The sequence below is a fragment of the Jatropha curcas genome, chromosome 1 (assembly GCF_041381405.1).
Source record: "Jatropha curcas cultivar XTBG-Jc1 chromosome 1, XTBG_Jcur_1.0, whole genome shotgun sequence".
NCBI lineage: Eukaryota > Viridiplantae > Streptophyta > Magnoliopsida > Malpighiales > Euphorbiaceae > Jatropha > Jatropha curcas.
Window position 1 is genome coordinate 14,187,881 of NC_143151.1, and position 8,399 is coordinate 14,196,279.

The window sequence follows — 8,399 nt, forward strand, 5'->3', positions numbered from 1 at the left end:
TACATGTATGATTTCATATGATAAGAAATTCTCTATGTTAAGTAATTATGTTTAAGTATGAGGTTTTCATGAGTTACTTACGTTCTAAAGTAAGCTAACATTATGAATTTAAGAAGGCTAAAGAATAAGACAAGTTTTATGAGAAGTGTTATGAATTAAGAATTAAAACAAGGATTTTGGGCTATAATATACTTGGTGTGAATTTGATGCGAGATTTGATTTTATTATGTATGATGAGCATGCTCGACATTTGATGCCATTATGATAAGAAGCTATGATCATATGCTAGCCACGTGGGTGTCTTATGTTAGGGCGGACGCACTCTATATGTTATGAATAAGATGGCGACCTAAGGTCATTATGAAAACGTTGGCGACCTAAGGCCATTATGAATAAGTTATGAAAACCTATCTGCTTCTCTTTCTCCTAAGTATATGCGAGCCCCTTGGAAAATATTTGTAAGGCAATTGAATGAATGAGATCATATTATTTTAGTAAACCTTACTTTGGAAATTAATGATCATGTTATCAAATGAATTTTCAAAGCATGATACTTCGGTACATGATTTTAAAAATAAATAATATATGTATTGGTATAATAAATGTGCAAGTAATGAATTTATGAGTTGAAAGAATTAAATTATTTATGTTATTAATAATAAGTTTATTTGATATTCTAAGTAAAGAATCAACGTATTTATGGTGATTAAATGTTTAAGTAAAGGATTTATGGTATAAAGAATTAAATTCTTTATGTTATTAATTAATAGTTTATTTGATATTTCTTCTACTATAAATGTAAATGTATGTTGAAATTTAATGATTTTATGTAATTTATGTTTTAAGTAAATTGTCATCGCAACTTTAGTAAGAAAGTAAATTATAAGCACCACTAAGTTTTATACTCAGCGCGTTGATTTTTATCACACACATGTTAAAGACCGTGGTTGCTCCTTGAAGACTAGAAGAGTAGCATCAGAGCAGAAGAGACTATTGTGGTAGTAGTAGATTGAGATTTATGTAATTAAGAATTATGGCATGCATAATTATTATATTTTTAGAGATTATGTTATTTGAATTATAACTTAAGCATGTAATTATCCATTATGTTGGTGTATATTTTTGGAGATAAGCTTAAGATTCATTAAATGATTGAATATAAAATATTTGAAGACAGTTGGTATGATTAGTTTATTAAGACTTGATATATATAATGAATGCAATTAATTGATGAATATTAAAATGCTATTGAGGATTTATATAGTTATGAAAATATAGAAGTGTTGTTGTGTTATGATGATTATTTGGAAATGTTGGGAGTGTTTTATATTCACATGTTTGGCGAGCTCAGTTTTTAAAGGCAAATTCTTACAGTATTTCTGTAGGATTTTTCCCAATCTATTTTTCAAAAAAAAAAAAAAAGAGATGAAAACGAAATGAAATGATTGTCTATAAAAAAAATATATTACTCGCTAAACTTGTGAATACTCAATTACTTCTAATTCATAATCTAATTTTATGATTTATATTTTAAGTTAAGATGGTGTCTCCAGCACCGAATGTGACATCCGTCGTCGGGTCTCACGGGACTAGGCGGAGGGTGTTACAAGAAAACTTTGATCAACACATTAAATCTCACACAAGGAGAAGGTCACTTGATAACCTTCTACACCATAGCTTCTCACCTAAGCTATTACAAAAATATTTTTCATTTAAAACCTCTAGTTTACAATAGATTACAACAATCTATATAGACAGAGAGAAATGCAACAATAAGCACAGGAAGAACACAAAACAGATTTGAAAATAGAAAGTAAATGTAGAATTATTCTTCAAAAAGAGTTATTACCATATTTCTTTTCTCTTGAAAAATATTTCTCGAAGAATATAGATGAAAAGAAATGAAGGGGGTAGAAGAGAGAGCTTTGAGGTCGTTATAAATGACTTAGGGTTTTCCTTCAAATTGTGATGATTGATTCTAACATATAAATTCAAAAATTAACTCAGCATGGGTTGCATTAATGAGTTGTTGAAGCTCTTCACACAAGGCATGGAGTTGAAGGGTTTAGTTCAAAAAGCTGTTTAACTTTGCAAACAGAAATTGTCAGCTGTGTTCAGAAATTGTCAGTTGTGTCAGATCAGAAACTGCTTTTTGTAGAATGCCATTTAATAGCCACCGAGGAGTTTTATTCCAAAAATCTTTTAAGTGGGAAAACGTGAAATGCAATGATTTTTGCTATTTTCTCTCAATAAATTTATTCAAAAGCATTTAAAAATAATCTTAAGAGAGATAAAATAGATTTTTCTACTTATAATATTATTTACTCTTTATCCTACAATAATTTTTTAAGACTTATTATAATACTAACCAACACAAAATATCTTCATAGTCTTCAAATAAAAATCTTGGATTCTAGGAGCTTTAATTCTTCAAATAATTTCTGCATAAAATAACTTTAGCACAACAAGAATATTAAATTTATTTGGTTTGCATAATCATCAAAATCTTGGGATAAAATTGACCTTGAGCTAACAATCTCCCCCTTATTGATAGTGACAAAACCAATAAATTTATCAAGCATAAGAACACGTACCCCCCTTAAGTTTATGCATATCAACAAAATACAAGTTTTAAATTCAATAGATTTATCATGAAGCAAGATTAGAACTCCCCCTGAATAAGTGCAATGTAAGCCTAAGGGATTTAAAACAGAATATACATTAGAAACTGACTTAGAATTTGAACTGAAGTTCTAAAGTCTAACAATCAAAGACATTCCTTACAAGCATATTCTGTTCTCATAGAAACAAGACATTAGAACAAAAAAAAATCACAGATTAAAACATGGTAAGCATAGAGATTAATTACAAAAAGAAATATTGTGTTCTCCTCCAAGTACTTAAGCATCAATAGTATACTGTGTTCTCCCCCTTTTTATCATCATAGAAGAGAATCAACACAAACATTTAGAAGATAAAAAATAACTAAATTATAGATAGAAAAGAAATAAATAGTGCAGTATAAATAGAACAAGTTTAAGAAAATGATGGGATATAAACAAACTTCAAATAAAACATAAAGTAAAGCAATGAAAATATACAAATATTCAAAAATACTAAGACACATAGCAGGATATCATTAGTCTTAAATGGTTTTGGTCAGAAAAGGTTAGGAAAGGGTCTCGGTTTCCTAGTTCAGTTCTAGGCCTTTTTGAGCTCCTGAGGCTTTGAGCAAGTGAGGGTTCAGATGAGTCCGTGGATCTTTTGGAAGAAGGTTGCAGAGGAGGTTTTCCTCTCTAGTCAGGCTGTCTTCCTACAGTGCGTTTGAACCATTTCAGCTTTTAAGAAGGTGGAGTGCTGGATGCAGCTTTTACTTTTAGACTAGCCAGTCTCCTTGTATTTATATTTTTTCATTCTTTACATAGAAGTAACCAGTGACTGAGTATGAGCCATTACTGCTTTGTTATGCTTAATGGCTTCATCAAGCTCATTATTATGCTACTCAATGAGCTGCTACTCTTTCTCAGCCAATGCATATTCTTTGTTTTTCTGAACAGGAGTCTTTTTAGCTTCAGTTTCTGGCTCTATTTCTTCTTCATCACTTATGTCTAGCTTTTCAGTCTTAACATCACTAGCCTCTTTAACTACAACTTCTTCGTCATCCTTTCTTGTCTCCTTAGGTTCATTTCTTCTTCATCACTTATGCTTAATGGCTTCATCAAGCTTATGCTACTCAATAAGCTGCTACTCTTTCTCAGCCAATGCATATTCTCTGTTTTTCTGAACAAGAGTCTTTTTAGCTTCAGTTTCTAGCTCTATTTCTTCTTCATCACTTATGTCTAGCTTTTCAGTCTTAGCATCACTAGCCTCTTCAACTATAACTTCTACGTCATCCTTTCTTGTCTCCTTCGGTTCATTTCCTCCAGGATCCACAAAATCCCCCTTTTTCTTGAGGAACTTCTTTTTCAGTTTTTGCTTTCTTTTCTTCCTTCTTTCCTTGATCTTCTTTTTCTTTTTCTGATTTAGTTCCTTTCTCTTTTTCTTTTTCAGTCTCTTCTAATTTTTCTTTTTCTTTTTCTAATCTCCTCTTTTTCTTCTCAAGCTCAGCTTTCTCCTTTCCTAAGCTCAACTTCTCCTTTTCTAATCTGGCTCTCTTCTTTTCTGTTCTTACCTTCTCAGATTTTTCTTTTTCTACAACCTCTACCTTTTCTTTTTCTTTCTCTTGTTCTTCCTCATCCTCTTCTTCTTTTTCATCCTTCAACTCCAAGGAATTACTATCTAATTTGGACACATTATAGCACTTCTTCCTTTCCAGACTTACTCTTAGAAATTCAAAGATAGGAGTTAACACTATACCATAGGGCAATTTCTTAACATTGCTCTGCATCTTATCACACATGGCATAACACAAATTAAAAAGCTTTTTCTCCACTATATGCCACATTAAACATAGCTCGACCTGATTAGCATAGGTGAAAGAACTACTCTTAGGGTATATGTAATGCATAATAAGTTTGTATAGCCACTTTAGGTTTTCATGAAGGTCAGAGCAGTCAATCACACCCTGTTTTTCTACAAATCCCTTTTTGGTGATTTTCTTATGAATTCATCCCTTTTATACCCATCAAGCCTAGTTGTCTCCTTAATTTTAGTTGCTTTATTCCCATTGTTAGGTATTTTGTAAATACCTCTAATATCAGTGAGGGACAACACTTTGGTTTGCCCATCCATTTTCACAGAAAAGATTTCTGGACCAGTTACTCTAAGAGATCCATAAAATTCCCTAACAGCATTCTCATAGTAAGGTGCATTAAAGACAAAAATTCCATCCACCCTTGAAGCTCAAACAACTCCTTAAACCTAAACTCTGATTTACTAAAAAATTTACAATCTAACACATAAGAACGCATTAGAGAGTTGGGAGATATAATCGATTTACCTCTACTTCAAGAAACATTTTCCTTGTTTCTTCTTTCCTTTTTCCTTAGCTTTCTCCATTTTGGGCGTTACATTTTCCTTTTCCGAACTTGACTAAGATACAAATTTTAGGAGTTTTGACTCTAGTTTCTTATATTTCTTCATTAGTTCAACAAGAAGTTCTAGTTCTTTAGTGGTCATGGTTCCAAAAGAGGAAGAATCTAATCCAGACATGGCTTTCTGGTTTCTAGTTCTATGAAGCTTTAGGGTTTCGTTAGGAGAAAAGAAGAGAAGAAGGCATTGGAAACAGAGAGTGAGAGAGAAAGAGGTTGAGTGGAGTTATGTTTTTAGGAAAGAGAAGAAGCTTTGACGATTGATTTAATTAAGAGAGTGTTAGGAAAGTGGGATAGAGAAGAAAGAAATTTAAATGTGATAGTTTTGAAAGTTGAAAAAGCGATTTTGGGGGTAAGATAAAGTAACTGATTTGACTTTTGATAACCCTAACAATTAAGTACAAGCAAATAAGACTGACACACTTAATTAAAAACATGTCGCCACTTTTACAAAAGATGAAAAATTAAAAATTAAAAGAATTAAACAAAACAACAAAAATAAAAACTGACTTGCTTGACTTATCTTAACAAAATTAGAATCTGATGTAGATGGCGACATTAGAATTCTACATCAGAACCATATTAAGCTCACAAAAATATTTCTCTTCAGAACAATACTTACATAATTAAAATTTGTAAAAACACATAACACAGAACATGTCTGTCATTCTCAACCATAGGAAAGTATGTAGAAAATTACAAATAGAGTTCTAAGGTTAAGAGTTTAGAATCAGCACACCCAATTCTCTTCTAATTAAGCATAATGGCTTTCATTTAAAGGCTCAGTGAAAATATTTGCCAATTGCTTTTCTGTAGGGATGAACTCAACTGCTATGTCACCTTTTTTAACATAATCATGAATGAAGTGGTGTTTGAGTTCTATATGCTTGGTTCTAGAGTGCTAGACTAGATTTTTAGACAAGTTGGTAGCACTTGTGCTGTCACACCTAATTGGAATCATTTCTAATTTCAGACCATAGTCTGCTAATTGTTGATTAATCCATAGAACTTATGCAACACAGCTTCCAGCAGTAATGTACTCTGCTTTTGTAGTAGAGAGAGCAACTGAAGTCTGCTTCTTGCTAAATCATCATACAAGGGCACTACCCAGAAATTGGCAAGTTCCAGACATGCTCTTTCTATCTACTCTGCTTTCTGCAAAATCAAAATCACTATACATAACAAGATTAAATGTGTCATCTTTTGGAATACCGCAGACCCAGATTAGAAGTACCACAAAGATGTCTCATAATTCTTTTTACAGCAATTAAATGAGCCTCTTTAAGACTTGATTGAAATCTAGCATATAAACTTACACTAAAGTGAATGTTAGGTCTGCTTGCAGTTAGATATATTAAAGAACTAATCATACTTCTAAACAACTTAATGTCCACATCCTTTCCATTTTCATCTTTTTTTAATTTTGAGGATGGGCTCATTGGTGTGCTACATACCTTAGCATTCTCCATTTTGAACTTTTTTAATAGTTCTCAAATGTACTTGCCTTAGTTTATAAAGATTCCATTGTCACATTGTTTAATTTGAAGTCCAATGAAGAATTTTAATTCTCTCATCATACTCATTTCAAACTCACCCTGCATAATCTTAGAAAATTCCTTACAAAGAAGGTCGTTAGTTGAACCAAAGATTGTTATCAACATAGATTTGTACAACTAGAATATCATGTGCTTTATTCTTGATAAATAGTGTAGTATCCACCTTTCCTCTAAAAAACCCATTTTCTAATAAAAACTTACTCAATCTTTCATACCAAGCTCTAGGAGCTTTTTCTAAACCATAAAGGGCATTTGTAAGTTTATAAACATGGTTTGGTTTTTCATAAACTTCAAAACCGGGTGGTTGTTCAACATACACTTCATTTAGAAAACCATTTAGAAAAGCACTTTTACATCCATTTGATACAGCATAAAGTTTTTAAAATAAGCAAATGAACAAAGCATTCTAATGGCCTTAAATATAGCAACCAGAGCTAAGCTCTCATCAAAATCGATGCTCTCTTCTTGATTGTACCCTTGAGCCACTAATCTAGCTTTGTTTCCCACAACATTACCATGCTCATCAAGCTTATTTCTAAACATCCATTTTGTTCTAATAATAGAATGGTTCTTAGGTCTAGAAACAAGTTTCCAAACTTGGTTTATCTCAAACTGATTAAGTTCTTCTTGCATGGCAAGAATCCTACTTTCATCATTTTGAGCATCTTCTATATTCTTAGGTTCTATTTAAGAAACGAAAGCAACATTACTAAAATATCTTCTTAGTTGAGATCTAGTCATCATCCTTTCGGAAGGGTTATCAATGATGTCCTTTTGAGGATGATACTTGTGCAATCACCACTCTTTTAGTAATACAGAATTTTCATTTTCTGTTTATAGCATTCGACTTTCAGTGTTGTTCTGAACTTCATGTTCACTTTCTGGTTAAGCCTGATTATCATCATTCTACTCCTGTTTTGGCTATTCTAGTTGTTCTGACAGTTCATTATACCTTTTTTTTTTATTAAAATTTACAACGTCATCATTTTCTAAAATTCTAGAAGTACAATCAAATTCATCAAAAAGCAATATGGATAGATTTTTCTACAAGTAGAGTTTTCTTATTAAACACCATATATGCTTTACTATTACTAGAATATCTTAGAAAAAATCCTTCATAAGATTTAGCATCAAATTTAGCAAGGTAATAATTCTTGTTATCTAGAATAAAACATTTACACCCAAAAATGTGAAAATAGCAAATACTTGGCTTTCTACCTTTGTATAGCTTATATGAAATCTTTTTAAGTTTAGATCTTACCAAAGCCTTGTTTAGAATATAACAGGCTGTGTTTATAGCTTCTGCCTAAAAGTACTTTGATAAGTTAGAATCACTCAACATCATTCTGGACATCTCCTGAAGTGTTCTATTCTTGCTTTCTGCTACTCCATTCTGCTGGGATGTTCTAGGTGCTGAGAAGTTATGGAAGATTCCTAATTCGTTGCAAAAAGCATCGAATTTTTTATTTTCAAATTCTCTTCTATGGTTACTTCTATCACAGAGATATTGTATCATTTCTCATTCTGTATTCTCTTATAAAGATGAACAGGCAAGTCATATGACTCATCCTTATTTCTAAGGAAGAGTGTCCAGGTGAATCTAAAATAGTCATCAACAATAACAAGAACATATGATTTTCCTCCAGGGCTATAGGAGTGAGAGGTCCAAACAAATCAAAGTGCAGTAATTCTAAAGGTCTAGAAGTAGAAACCATGCCCTTAGATTTGAAAGATGTTTTGGTTTGTTTGCCCAATTGACAAGCATCACAGATGTGATCTTTTTTAAATTTTAACTTTGGCAAACCACAAACCA